A 15,933-nucleotide genomic window follows, 5' to 3' on the forward strand; every position below is an offset into this window, starting at 1 on the left:
ACTCAGAAATCAAGGCATCCCCCATCAGGATGTCTTCAAAAATGAAGGATGAGCGACAGCAACAATGTCCCTTCCTGTGTGTGGCCCGTCTCCTTTACTTTATGATTACAGGAGAATGACATCATTTTGAAATTCCTGAAGGAAAGAGATCAGAGCAGGATAAACCTCTTGGGAGTGTGGAGGAATCTGTGTCTGGGGGAAGACTTGGTCATGCCAGCCCATGCTGGCAGCTAACTGGTCATCTTTTGACCACATTGATTGGAAAAGGTGGGGGGAGAATACCAGTGGGAAAGGAATAAATAGAGTCATACTCTAGTAAATGCATGCTCCTTGAGGCAGGGCTAATCATTTTTGTATTTATATTCCCAGCATCCAGCACAGAGATGGGCCCATGGTGAACACTTAATAGAATGCTTATTGACTTGAATTGAAAGCTTAGCTAAGGGGTTTAAGGGAAGTAGGAGCAGTCCCTGCCCAGATCTGGTGACTCCTTTCATCTCCTGGGGCCTACAGGACCCAGCCCAAGCCAAGAGCCTCATTTGGTTTGTCTTGTGTTTGCTGAGGAAAAATGAGTTGAGAGTATTTGAATCTCTAACAGTTCCCTCCTTTGACCTATGGGGAGAGATTAGAGGAGTTGAGTAATCCAGGAATTACAAATTCATAGGAGGGAGGGAACAGAGAATTGAGAGCTGGAAATGACTTAGAAATCCTCTTGTAATGAGATCATAGCCTTTAAACTGGAAGAAACCTTAGAGGCCATCTATTTGTCATTTACAAATGAAGAAACTAAGGCACAGAGATGTTAAGTGGCTTACACAGCTAGTAAGTGTCCAGAGGCAGGTCTTGAAGTCAGCTCGTTCTGACTCCAAGTCTAGCACTCTGTCCACCATGGCATGATGCCATCTTTACTTCGCACACCAACACTGCTCTGTTTATTGATTTTTTCTGGATCAGGAAGGCAGGGGAAAATGGAGTTGTCCAAAAAGTATATTAGATTTGGGGTTAGGGATGAGGGAGGAGAGGGGAGGTTTTTACAGCAGATGCTAAAAGATATACAATTAGCTCATAACTCCCTATCAACCAAGGGGCAAAGCAGATGGATGCTGTCCCTTCTCTTAGACACAGTCAAGTACCATGACTGAGGATTTCTCACCTTTAAGCCAATCATTCCATCAGTAAGCATCACAAAATATTGGCTCTGGAAAGGATGCACGAGATCATTAGTCCAATCCCCTCCTTTAAAAAAAAGCAGATCTATTTTCTTAAACATTGTAGCAAGAACAGCAATTAGACTTATTTTCCCCAATACCAGGGTTACACTCTCCCATAAATAGAGAGTTGGGAGGGGTAGGGAAATACAATGATTATGAGGCACACAAAGCAAATAGCCAAGGCCACTCACAATCCTGAAATTGTGGGGCCCTCAATGCCCTTTCTTTATACAAATAGCTAACATTCCATTTAAAATAATACCAACACTTTTCACACAAATAAAGTCAGATCTAAACAACTGGAAAAATATTGGTTGCTCACAGGTAGACTGAGAAAATTTAATAAAAATAACAATTCTACCTAAATTAACTTACTTATTCAGTGCCATGATGATCAAATTACTGGGGGAAAATTTATAGAGCTAGAAAAAATAGTAACAAAATTCACATGGAAGAACAAAGGGGATATCAAGGGAATCAATGGAAAAAAACATTAAGGAAGGTAGCCTAGTCATATCAGTTCTCAAACCGTATTATAAAGTGATAATCATCAAAACAATTTGATACTGCCTAAGAAATAGAGTGGTGGATCAGTGGACAATATTAGGTATACAGGACACGGTAATAAGTGACCACAGTAATTTAGTGTTTGATAAACCCAAAGATCCAAATTTGAAGGGACAAAAACTTACTATTAGACCGAAACTGCTGGAAAAACTGGAAAATAGTGTGGCAGAAACTAGTACAGACCAACATCTTACACCATATACTAAGATAAGATCAAAATGATACACAATTTAGACATAAAGGGTCATACCATCAGCAAATTAAGGGACTATGGAATAGTTTACCTGTCAGATCTATGAATAAGGAAAGATTTTAGAACCTAACAAGATATAGAGAGCATTACAAAATGTAAACTGGGAGGGGCAGTGAATAGAGCACTGGCCCTGGAGTCAGGAGGACCTGAGTTCAAATCCAGCCTCAGACACTTAACACAAAAACTAGTCATGTGACCTTGGGCAAATCACTTAACCCCAATTGCCCTACCTTACCCCCTACCCCCCAAAAAAAGTAAAATGGGATAATTTTGATAATACTAAATTTAAAAGGGTTTTTACAACCAAAACCAATGCAACCAAAATTAGAAGGAAAGCAGAAAACTGGGAGTGGGGAGGAGTGGGGAAATTGTACAAGCGTCTCTTATAGAGGCTGCATTTCTCAAATATATAGAGAACTGAATCAAATTTGTAAGAATATGTATTATTCCCCAATTTATAAATGGTCAAAGGATGTGAACAGGTAGTTTTCAGACAAAAAAAAATCAAAGTTACCTATAGTCACATAAAAATGCTCTGAATCACTATTGATTAGATAAACACAAAATAAAATAACTCAGAGGTACTACCTCACACCTATCAGATTGGCTAATATGAGAGAAAAGGAAAATGATAAATGTTGGAGGGGATATGAGAAAACTGGGACACTAACTGGGGGGTCATCAGGGTTTGCTCCCACTAGTGTGCAGTGTCTTGGCTAGACAGGCTAATTTGAGATTTGGCTGGATAGGACAGATCACTCTTAATCCCCCCATCCACCCACCCATTTTATGGAAGAAATGGAGGTTCTTTACAACTACTGGAGATATCTATTTTAACTTCACAATTTTATCACCACAAAAATTGTGTGTGATGGAGCCCAAATAGCATAATCTTCTCTGGGAGACCTGAGTAAAACTGTATGATAGATGTTTATAGCTCATTTTAGGGAAGGCTCATTTATTCTATTTTGCATGAGAAACCACAGCAGTTGAAAGTCATGGGATCAATGATTTAGAATTTAGAGATTACTAGCTTTGTGACCCTGGGCAAGTCATTTAACTGCTGTCTGCCCCAGTTTCCTCGTCTGTAAATTGGAGATAATAATAGCACCTACCTAAGATGCTATTTGTAAAACACTGTGCAAACCTTAAAGCACTATTATAAATTCCAGCTGTTACTGTTATTAATCTAACACAACCATTTTGCTAAGGGGCAAGTTTAGACACAGAGAGATGAAATAAATAGTAGGTCTGACTTTGGAACTCAGGTCTCTTGGCTCTGCATTCAAGCTGTTTGGCAGAAAAAGAAGAAAAGGAATTTATGGATTTCCTGATACCACAGTGATACAGGCAAACTATCAGGAGACCAATATTTTCATTTGAATTGTGCAGCTCGAGTTAGTTTTTTTCCTCTGTGCCTCTGTGGAATGTGACCATTCACACATCACTGATTTATCCTGAAAGGTTATCTAAGGTTTAAAGATAATCCCAACTTCTATAAGAGACCTTTCTAGGCCACCCACCCTCCAGCTACTGCTAGTGCCTTCACTCTGAGATTTTTGTTGCTGAGCAGTCATTTCAGGGTCATCTGACTCTTTGTGACCCCATTTGGGCATTTTCTTGGCAGAGATCCTGCAGTGATTTGCCATTTCCTTCTCCAGCTCATTTTACAGTTGAGGAAACTGAGGCAAACAGGGTGAAGTGACTTGCCCAGGGTCACACAGCGAGGAAGTGTCTCAGGCCAGATTTGAACTCCTGAAGATGAGTCTTCCTGACTCCAGGCCCTATACTCTATCCAGGCCCTACACTCTATCCACTTCATCCACTGACTTGCCTTCTGAAATTTCCATTCCATTTATTTTATACGTACCTTGTATGTATACAACTGTTTCCATGTTGTCTCACTCATTAGAAAGTGAGCTTCTTGAAGGCTTTCACCCATCTTTTCCCTTTTCTTTGTATCAGACTGCCTGGCACATCATAAGTGTTTGTTGACTGATTGATGGGTATATTTGGAAGTATACTGGATCCTTGTTGTTTTTGTTGCTGTTTTAAAGAAGAAAAATAACCAAATGACCTACATCCTGAGCCCCACCTCATTGTCACCGTCTTGGGAGTTCTCCTAACTGAGGGAGATTTGGAAGTCTGCTCTGAGTCAAGGGTGAAGAAGCTGTCCTGTAGTTTACAAAATACACTGGGGAGTGCCTGTTTAACTGTCTAATTTCCAAATTAATTGCAATAAGAACTTAACAAAACAAACTCTGGCTAATAGTCTCAGCGAACTTTGCCCAGCAAGATGACAGGCTGGAATTCAGCTAGCACAATAACTCGGGCTGCAGAGGGAGAATGTCTCCTTCTGAAAGGGAGAAGAGATTGCTGTTTTTTTTTTTCCCAGTGAAGGCTTGTCCAGGCCTGCCATGGCACTGATAGGAGAAAGGAAAACAAAAGCACAGGCTGTTTTTCCCCTCAAATAATCACCTGTAATTAATAGAAACAACTTTTCTGAAACATTCAATGCAGAGCAGAAAGGGCTTATGACTTAGGCATTAGGAGAGAGCAGCCCTTTTAGCAAGGGAAGTTGGTAGTGATTGAAGTCTTAATCTTGACAATTACCACACAGAATTCTTAGGAGGCTAGAACTGCTCTGGTTGGAGGCCACACAAGGAATTACTATTGTTAACTCCAGCACATGTACGAGCCATGTGCGTGTGATAACAAAAGTAATAACCCCCATTTGTACAGACTTTTGCAGCTTTCAAAGTACTTTCAAATCCATTATCTCATTTGATCCCCATAACCATCCCATGAGATACAGGTAATTATTACTAATCCTACTCAACAGCTCAGGAAACTGAGGCTCATAGAGTTTTCAAGTCTCCCTGAGAGTAAGGGCCATGTTGTCTTTTTCTTTGTATCTCCAGTGCCTTCCACATAGTAGGTACCAAATATATATTGACTCACCAAAAGCCACAGAGCTAGACAAAGTCCCTTGACTCTTAGTCCTATGTGATTTCCACTGCAAAGAAAATAAACAAATGGGGGTGGCCAGGTGGCACAGTAAGAGCACCAGCCCCAGAGTCAGGATGACCTGGAATCGAATCCAGGCTCTGATAGTTAGCACCACACCCAGAAATAATGTAACCTTGAGCAAGTTACTTAACCCCAATTGCTTAAAAAAATAGACAAATGAAAGCATGCAATTATAAAAATATGCAGATTAAAATATGCAAATAATAATAGCTGACATTTGTAGAGCTCTTTAAAGTTTGCAAAATGCTTTGCATACAAATGAAAATAGAGTCTCAGTATATACACTCAACCAAAATCTTGTTTGTTGTTGACATCATCAGCATGATGTGTTGACTTGAAAGTGAATTGGATTTAAGTAAGGCAGGGATGTGCAAAGTTTTCAGCCTCATAACTCTCCTCCAGAGTCCTTGGAGTCCAGTGGCAAGACCAAGATGTAGGTCAGGATGACTGGTGATGGCTAGGGGACTTCAGCCTTTGTAAGCTAAGGTCTCAAATTGTCTGAAGCAACACCCATTTAGTGATTTAAGGCTAGGTAAGAATAGAGGCAAAAGATGGCCTAGTCTGCCTACTCAAAAGAATCAATCTAGGGAAGGAAGAACCTCAGGGTTTCTGTCCAGAACAGAAACAATTGCTATTCACACTCACTGGGAGCCATCCCAACCCAAGATATGAGCAAGTGAGGCTTGGGCTGGGACCTATTATCGGCTAATCTCTGAGACCCAGAGGGATTTGGGTTTAAAGGCATAGTCAAGTAGCTCCATTTGAATCCCAATTGGCTTCATCAAAGCCTGGTTTTCCAGAGCTTTATTTCAAGAAATCATAAATAAAACTACATGAGACAAAAGAGTTAACTGGCTCAGTTTGTCAGGAAAAAAAGATAGAATAAATAAGTAGGGAAAAAATTTAACCCCTAAACCTCAAGATACCTTCTGAGGTTTAAGCTGCTACTTACCTGCGAGGCACAAAACACTGTGCTAGTTGTCTGGGAATACAAGATAGTTGTGGCCCTCAAGAGGCTTTCATTCTACTGTGAGGAAAGGAGACAAAGATATAATGCATGTACAAAACCAAGTAAATAGAAAGTAACCACAACATAATTTCAAAGGAAAAGAGTGGTAATAACTGGGGGGGGGGGGTAGATGTCTCAAGAAAAGTCTCTTTCAAAACACTAGAATTAACTTGAATAAAGCAATAAAGCTCAGGATTCTATGAGGTGGACATGGAATCACTTGGGAAAAGATGTGGTGGTGAAGGATTGAATGTCATATGGAGGAACACCTAAATATATTTCATAGTTTTCTTATATATTACCCCTTCCCTCCTACTCTAAGGACCTAGCACAATATTTCACAAATAAAAATATTTGTTAATTGTATATAGCAGCACACTTCCACTTGAACTAATGAATTGGATCCCTTCAGAACTAAGAGGTAACCCTATTGGTTGGGGGTTATCTTTCCAATGCTTCTGATCTCAACACTGCCGTGCCCCACCATTACAAGGGTGTGCTTGAACCAACTCAAACAAATCAGGGTTTAACCTATTGTTTTGTTGGTAGAAAGTGATGGGAAAAATGTTAATAAGGCAAATTAAATTAAATTAATGTATTCTACATACTCTCATACTTCTAGAGAGTCAGTAGTTAATTTGCCAGCATAATCCAAGTTGATTATCAGTCAGTTTCAGTTTTTAGAAAGGGTTATTTACTGTTGTGGTGGTATAGGAAGATCAGTCATACTCTCTCACAAATACACAATCCAATGGAAAGTGGGTTCAAGCTTAAGAGTATGGCAAAGGGATAAATCACAAGTCCTTTTGCCAGAGCCTTAAAGATATTCCCCTTAGGTATCTAGTTTTTTATTTGGGGGTTTTCTCTGGGGAGGGAGGTTGGCTATGTTGTCAATGTTCATTCCTTTGTTTTTCTTTAAAAAAATATTTATTTTTAGTTTTCAACATTCCCTTCATAAGATTTTGAGTTCTAATTTTTCTTCCCCTCCCTTCCCTTCCCCCTCCTCAAAATGGGGTATATTCTGAAATAGGTTCTACATATACATTCACATTAAACATATTTTCACATTAGTCATGTTGTAAAGAAGATTTAGAGCCAATGGGAGGAACCATGAAAAAGAAGAAACAAAAAAGTGAGCAAATACTATCCTTTTATCTGAATTGAGACTCCATAGTTCTTTTTCAGGATATGATCACATTTTTCATCACGAGTCTTTTGGAGCTGTCTTAAACCTTTGCATCGCTGAGAAGAGCTAAGTCTATCAAAGTTAGAATCATTGTACAATGCTGCTGTTACTGTGCGTGATGTTCTCCTGGTTCTGCTTACTTCACTCAGCATCAGTTCACCTAAGTCTTTCCAGGTTTTTCTGAAGTCTGCCTGCTCGTTATTTCTTATAGAACAATAATATTCCATTATGTTCATATGCCACAACTTGTTCAGCCATTCTACAATTGATGGGCAACCCCTCAATTTCCAGTTCTTGGCCACAACAAAAAGAGCTGCTACAAAATGTTTGTTTTTCTTGCTGGGCTCTTTATAGAAAGTTGAATCTGCCTCCAATCATCCTTGGCTGTTGATGCAGAAGTTGCTGTCAGCTATTCCAAAGACACTGCTAGGATGATGATGGGGAAGATGGGAAATCCAAAATCCCCTACATTCTTCAAAGATCAGAAGGTACTGCTTTGATCAAGGTGGGAAGGGGAAAAGAGAGTTGTTCAGCCTTGGTTTTGGTCTCTTACCCATCCACTCCTGGCCCGAATTGCTCTCTCCTGGACTGAAGCTCACTCAGAATCTCCAATTCTAACTAGCTCTGAGGTTTTTATAAAGCCCCAGAGGACTTCACCAAGTCTTTTAGGAGTTAATTGGAGTTAATAAAGATTTCCTATCCCACCTAAGGAGATAACCACATATTTTTCACAGCTAGTGAACAACTGAGATGTGTTTTACCTGATAAATAAATCAGATCATGATACCTTATTATTTACCATAGGTAAATAAAAATAAAATTAAAAACCTGTAGGTGGGGTGATTTGATTGATTTACTCAATCAACTCCAATTTTTACACACTATCAGCAAAGCCAGGTTAGATCCTACTTTCTTCTGGGTCCAGGTCACTCCCACAAGATTGTCTCAGGAAACAAGAGAGAAGTGATTTTTGTCCTTTAATAAATAATTCACTTGGACAGGGCTCAAGATAGACAGGTCTTCTATAATAGATTCCTTTCTATATCAGAGATTCAAGCATAATTTTTCCTGTGTAAATAAATATCAAAATAAATATTAGATAAATCTCATTTTGTTAAGATGTCTGCTATGCTAACTGGAAGGTGGGGCAGAAATCAATTTGTGACATGTTCGAGTTAATTTTACTTTTGGATTTTGTCCTGCTTTATAGGATATTTGGAGTTGGTACAGAACAAAGTGAAATGCCCCAATAATCTTTTTTTCTCAAAAAAAATTTATATTAGCTCATCTTTTTTCCCCTCAGAGCAAAGTGGTGAAAGTTATATGACTATAAATCATGACAGTAGGGATAATTAATAATAGAATCTAAGCTTAAAAAAAACCCCAGCAAATATGCCTGCCTTACTTACAAAAAAAAAATCCTCCCTTTAGTTTTGTCAGATTGATAAAGATGCAGAAATAGTTGCTTAAGTGAAAGTTCACAATCAGTTGCACTTTGTCCCAGGCAAAGCACTCATCTCCAACTAAGGGGAGAGAGGTCCACACCAGTTGGTGCTCAGACTACATATCATTTAACCTCTGTGTGACTTGGGAACTTAACCTTCTTGAGGGTCAAGCTTCTTCATCTTCAAAATGGATATGAGGTACTACCCACTTCATAGACTTTTGATCAAATAAGTTAATTAGTTAATAAGTTAATGCTTAAGCATTTTGTAGTAAAAAAGGAATATAGGAATGTTAAGTGTTAGAATCATTATTACTAATTGTCCTATCCTATTCCCTGAGAAAAATGAATAGAATTGTTAAAAAAAAAAAAACCGAGAACTTGGGGACAGGCAAAAAGCAAAGTAAAACAACGAAAAAATCCAGAAAATCTAGGCTTAGGAAATGAAAACTTTGCCCCCCAAAGGAGAATAAAATGTCCATATCTTTTGACCCAGAGATACCACTGTTAGGCATACCTTAAAAAGGTTTTAAAAAATAACTCATACATCAATATTTTTATAGCAACACTTTTTGTGGTAGTAAATAACTGGAAACAAAACAGATGCCTATTGATTGGGAAATGGTTAAACAAATCGTGGTATATATAAATGAAATCTAATATTATAACAATAGAAGAAATTGTCAATATGAAGAATACAAAGACACATGAAAAACTAATATGAACTGATGCAGAAAAAGTATGAACCAGGAAAACAATATATACAAAAACTATAGGGATGAAAATAGAAAAAACAAAAGTAAATTTAAACTAAATGCTATGTGACTTATAATGACAAAAAATTGGCTCTGGAGAAGATAAGGTTTTTTAAGACTTATTATAGGATCATAGATATGTAAGGGGATTCAGAGGTCATATAATCCAATCCTCTCATTTTATCTATTTATTTATTTATTGCTTTTTGGAGGGCAATTGGGATTAAGTGACTTGCCCAAGGTCACATGGCTATTTTTTGTGTTAAGTGTCTGAGGTCAAATTTGAACTCAGGTCCTCCTGACTCCAGAGCCAGTGCTCTATTCACTGCACCACCTAGCCTCCCCAAATCCTCTCACTTTAAATACCCCAAAGGTATTGTCCACAAACACACAGGTAATAAGGAGATACGCCAGAAATATGAACTCAGGGTCTCACACCTTGAGGTTCAGCCCCTTCTTCACGGCTGCCCCCCCACCTTCTTTGCAAAGACGGAGAACTATGGTGATGAAATGTTCCACATATTGTCAGACTCATCTGATGCACTGGTTGGTTTTCATTCTCATGAATGAACTTCATTCATTTCTTTTTAAAATTCTTTAATGACTCACTGGAGAGGGATACAGTTGGAAATGAAAATAATGCTAAAAGGAAAAAAATAGTAATTAAAAAAAAATGAAAATCTGGACATGGAAAACTATCTCAAATGCATTTAGGAACACCCAGACATATCTGTTGTAAGGACCTGAAGAATTATACACCTTTTTCCTATTAAATATCAATATTTTTAGTTAGGGAAAGAAGGAAAACATGCAATTCATTACATATATTTTACAGATTCAGGAGAAGAAAAAGAGGGGAGGGCACTGATCACCTTTAGCCTGTGATAAATCTTATTTAGATAAGTCTTATTTAGAAAATAATAAGTCTTGATGATAAATCTTTATTTAGAAAACCAAGAACTGAGTATTTCTAAGGGCAGCCACAATAACATTTTTATAAATGAGTTATAATTATGATTGCTACTGAAATTGTTCAAAATATAACCCTGTGGTATATTATAGCTTTCTATAAAAGTGAGAATTTATGTGTGATGGTCTGATGCAATACTTAAGAAACATTGCTTACAAGTTTATAATTCTGTGTCTCCAGGTCTTTTCCTGTAACAGGGTTCTCACAGTCCACAAGAGGGCAGTGATCACCCTGTTTATGCCTCTAATGCTGGTGTATCTCTTCACATTTATCTTTCTATTTCTTTGTGTCTTCATCATCAATAAAAAAATACTTATTGAAGGCTACCATACACAAAATACAGTGCTATACTTCTGGTGTTTGCAATCTAGTTGGGGAAAAATACACAACTGTGGGCCAAGCCTGACTTAGGCAGGTCCAGTGGTTCAGGCAATTCTCTCATAGAACATCTGATATTTAACAAATAAGGGAAGTTTGCTTAACAGGAACATGGACAAGATATTCATTGAGAATACAACACTGAGTGGATATATAAAAATATGTATCACCTGATGTTTTTATACTTATGTATACATATCTGTATGTGTTTCATAATGCTTATACGTATTTTACGCACACACGTATATCAGGTGGATACCCTCTTATCTCCATCTAGGATAGATTATAGTCAGCACAGTGTGTTTGGTGAGATGGGTACATTGAGAAAAAAGGACATCAGTGACATCTGGTTCAACTTCCTCATTTTATACGTAAGGAAATTGAGACAACAGGGAAGTTTGGTGACCTAGAAAAGTCAAGGATGTGAGAGATCTGTACCATATCGTGGCAGGCTTCAATGTCAAACAGTATTCCTCCTTCACTACACCAATGAAGACATGCACATCTAAAGTATACAAATATGTTCAAATTATGTTCCCTCCTTAATATATAAAATAGGTAAATTGGAATTTTTAACATCATAAAATAATACTTCATATAAATTATTAAGATCTTTTCCAACCTAGCCAGTCTTTTCTTGTTGTTTTTGTTTTATCTCTGTAAAGCAAAGGTGTGGAATAGTCATATTGTGTGAACAAATCATTTGGGGAGAAAATTCATGAGTTACCAAATATCCACCGAATTTGAAGTTGGAAACCCAGAGTTTGAATTTCAGTTCTTCCACTTATTATTTGGCTAATATCTAGGACTTCATAGAAAAGAATGAGGTCTTCAGATCTCATTCAAGCACTCAGACTTTCAACATAAAATATAAGCTGATCTTTATTTAACTTGATGGAAAAAATATAAAGGAGTCATACTCAAATTCATAATAAAAATGCAAGATAATCCTCCCTTTCCTTTCTGGTGTGCCTCCATCTTCCTTAAGAAAGTGATTGGGTAATCTCGACTTCTCTGGACATTCCACCTTCTCTACAAGTAGAAATAACGTGGAGGTGCTTGAGGAGCAAGTTCCTCTTTGATTAGCTCAACTTTCCCCAAGGATCTAGGTAATCCTCCAAACTTCTAATGTTGATCAGGAGAGAGTGCTCCTCATAGGTAGAAAGAATTTAGAGTTGTTAAAAAATCAAGCAATGCTTTCTTCTGATGTGCTTCTGTCTCCCAGACTTACAGTAGCTTCAGACTTTCCAAGCATGAAAACACTTGAGGTTGTTAGAGAAATGAAAACACTGACCTAGTCCTGCACAGTCCGCTTACCTCATAGCACCAGTGAAAAGGACAGTACAGGTTTGCTCTTCCTTGGTGTGACTCTTCTTCGTTGCTCCCTAGTTCAGACTCAGTTTGAATTGGGTCCTTAGTTTTGTCCAGAAAAATATTTCATTTAGTCTTAATTCCTCCATGTCTCCATCATTGCTATATCACTGTTGTTATGGAAGTTGGGTGGTTCCCTAAAGGAACCTAACAGATTTTCCGACCTCTTTCTTGAGAACTCAGTTCTTATTTCTATATAGTCCCTTCATACTCTGACCTTTGTGCCTTCCTCTACAGCCTATGAAATTGATGTCAATTTTAACCTTGTTGGAAATTTAACATTGTCTTGGAAATTTCATACTTTAGGTGGAAATAAAGAGGGGAAGCATTCACCTGGACCATATCAGGACAACCTGATACAGAAGTATATGGAGATCACTCACATTTTCAAATCTGGATCCCTTAATAAAGTTTGGATACAATTCAATACCAGATTTCTGTTGTAAAGACATTCCCAGGGAGCCAGTTCTTAAAAAGACAGAGTCTGAGAAAGCTTTGAGGAACCTTATATTTCAACTTATCTTAGTTCTCCCCCACTCTACTTTTTATTGAGTTTATTAAGAGTTTCTAGGACGGGTAGGTAGCACGTTAGATAGAGCACCTGGATGGACAGGAAGACTCATCTTAAGTTCAAATCTGACCTCAGATATTGTAAGGGTTATGGGATTTAAAGATCTTCCATGCCCCATTGGACTTGCTGACGTAGCAGGAAGGGGCGGAGCAAGAGGAAGCGGAAGCCAAACTAGAGTTCCTGCGGTGGCTGGCGATGGTGGCGACGGCGGCAGCAGCAGCAGAGGCAGCGGCAGCACGAAGTCCTTTTTGAGTCAGCCAGAATTTCTGCTAAGGACTCTTGCTGAGGACTGCCAGGGGCCAGAGCTGCTGGGAGCGCGCTTCCCGGACGCTGGGTGGTTGCTGTGAGTGGGGAGAGGAGCCCTTTGCCTGAGGTAGCCTGTTCTGTTTTAAAGGCTTGAGAATGTGGGTGCTCTCTACTTTATCTACCTGTGCCAATGTCATAACTACTCTGATGGCTTTCACTTTCTGGTTTTGGGACTCAGTCTTTTGGTATCTTAATAAATTTTCCAGCTTATTCCCCCAAATGGCAAGCATGATGTATTTTGTGATGGATAATTATATCAGCATATTTGTAATCTCCATAGGCATTGTGAATATGGCATTGCTGATACAGATACTTAGTGACTGGGAGGCCCTGGGCAAGTCACTTCACCCTGTTTGCCTCAGTTTCCTAATTTGTAAAATGAGCTGGAGAGGGAAATGGCAAACCACTCTAATATCTTTGCCAAGAAAACACCAAAGAGTTGGATGTGACTGAAAAACAACTGAATGACAACAAAGAATTTCTACTAGGACTTCTAAAGGGCAAAGAAAAGGACTTAGAATGATGGAGGATAAAAGATCATCATGGGATCTCAGAGATGGAAAGGGACCTTAGAAGTTATCTAGTTCAATTCTCTCATTTGGCAGATGAGAAAACTGAGTATCAGAAAGGTGAAGTGGCTTTGTCTCCAATGTAGTAAGATTTGAATTCAAATCTTGTGACTCCAAATCCAGCATTCTTTCCATTGTATTATGGCCAAGTCCTTCCCAGGATATGGCAAATAATAGAATAACTGAATTGAGTTAGAAAGGACTTTGGGATTCTAAAGTCATACTTAGAGTTGGAAAGGCCATTAGCAATCATCTAGTTAAAGATTACCCATTCCCTTCAATTTAAAGATGAAGAAATTAAGTCAAGAGAGGTTAAGGTACGTTTTCCAAGTTCACAAAGGTGGTAAATGATAGAGCTGAGATTTGAACCTAAGTCCCCTGGGTCCAAATCGTGTCCTTTCCATTGTCTTAAGACCATACTATCTTAAAGGTCATGAAGCCTAACACCCTGCCTGTCAGATGGATCCCCCTATTTCTCAAGCACCACACACATACACACACACAGCAGATGTCCAACTAGTTTCTGTTTGAACACTTCCAGTGACAAGAAACTCAGAACCTAAATAGTAAATCCATTTTCAGAGAGCATGACTTACTGGAGAGACAAAATTTGCCTCACACAACTTCCTGACTTTGGCCCACATTCTACCTTCTTGAGTCATCTGGGAAAAGTCTAGTCTAATAGTAACTGTCTTTTGAGTATTTGAAAACAATTTTCATGTTTCTCCAGGTTTTTTCTTTTCGAAGCTAAACACCCCAGTCATTAAATATATAAAATATCAAAATTATCAAAGGTAGCTAGATAGTAAAGTGATCAAAAAGTCTTATATGAGACTCAGTTTTGGGTCCCACTAAGCATTTTAGCTGTCCTCTTCCAAACATACTCCTAAAATATCACTCCAAAATAGAATAGAATGTTCCAGACCTTCTGTGTGGTCGTTTAACCTTCACAGAATTCAGTGGGACTATTATTTTTCTTCTGAATAATATGACCCAATTAATACAGCCTATAATTTCTTTTTTATTATTTGCATAAGTATCAAATTAGAAGTATAGAACCATGAAACTGTTTTGTGAAAGGCCAGAAAGAAATGTGCTAAGGGGTTTGAGGGAGAAGCTGTTATTGTTTTCAGTCATAAACTGAGAGTAGTTCTTACCTATTAACAACAACAACAAAACACCTAACTCACAGAAAGGAGGGGGAAGCAAAGACAAACAGGCACACTTAATTTCCGCAATGATGCTACTATGGAACACATCAGAGATACCAATGCTTAATCTGGCTCACTGTGCTCCCTCTGGTGGCTGAGCAAGGAAGTATAGACAAGACAGGAGATAACCGAGAATTCAGATAATCAGAGAGAAGAGAAAAATAACTTTTATTAGCTAAAGTCAAGGAAAACTTCAGAGAAGGTGGCATTTTAACTAGGAAAGGAAGGTCATAAAATTTTTAAGAGGTAGAGGCTAGAGCACACAATATATTTACCATGGGTCTCAAATTGCAATTGGATCAATCCTGACTAAATACGTTCCCTAATGCTTACTAAGTGCTAAATACACTCAATAAAACTCTTGTGTGATATCATTTGTTCAGTGCTCAATAGTTTAAACTACCTGGAAGGCTGACATAAGTGAAGTGAGTCTGGGCAAGAATAAGCCTGAGGTCAGTGGCAGATTGATAATATTTTTAGTGGCTTATGGGAAACTCTGAGGACTTTTCTCCTCCCTCTTTGCTGGATAGAGTATGTGTCAGAGTCCTAAGGATTGGGTACTAATTATCTGGGACTTGGGCAAACTGGCCTAGTGAAGGGAAGGTCAACAAGCATCTGTTGAGTACCTACTATGTGCTGCACACTGTGCTAAGTGCTATGGATATAAAAAGAGGCAAAAAATAGTCCCTGCCTTCAAGGAACTCACACTCTTAAGGGGGAGACAACAATCAAACTACTATGTGGAAACAAGCTAAGAATGTGCTGGTAAATGCTTAATAACCATCTGGGGGGATGTACCCCCATATGCTTTTAAGTTTAAACTGCCTTATTAACATTTTGTCCATCACCTTCTTAGGTCTAGATAACCAACAAAGCAATAACCCAAGCACTGATTTATAGTATTTGCTGATTTCAGAGGTATAAATGTTCACACTGACATTTTAAAGTTGGCTCATAGCAGCCAGTAGGAGATGACTCCAGCACATCCCTGAATTGGTAATAATCTCAGAGGGAAGAAAGAAAGAAAAGAAAGAAAAGAAAGAAAGAAAGAAAGAAAGAAAGAAAGAAAGAAAGAAAGAAAGAAAGAAAGAAAGAAAGAAAG

The 15,933-nt window shown here is 38.4% G+C and overlaps 1 long non-coding RNA gene across 1 annotated transcript in view; it reads right to left on the reverse strand.

Moving 5' to 3' along the window:
• Positions 1-8: 8 nt before the first annotated feature.
• The window catches only part of LOC138166796 (uncharacterized), a 49,148-nt gene continuing 33,223 nt past the window's right edge, over positions 9-15,933 (reverse strand). Inside the window, exons 2-5 of the long non-coding RNA XR_011169737.1 lie at positions 6,014-6,088; positions 3,902-4,077; positions 1,154-1,198; positions 9-135 (exon numbers count right to left, since the gene is read on the reverse strand). This is a non-coding gene — a long non-coding RNA (uncharacterized lncRNA). The remainder of the gene's footprint in view (positions 136-1,153; positions 1,199-3,901; positions 4,078-6,013; positions 6,089-15,933) is intronic.

The sequence above is a fragment of the Petaurus breviceps genome, unplaced genomic scaffold, assembly GCF_028583685.1.
Source record: "Petaurus breviceps papuanus isolate PSGF00001 unplaced genomic scaffold, PetGlider_PUasm1.0 226, whole genome shotgun sequence".
In the NCBI taxonomy this organism is placed as follows: Eukaryota; Metazoa; Chordata; class Mammalia; order Diprotodontia; family Petauridae; genus Petaurus; species Petaurus breviceps.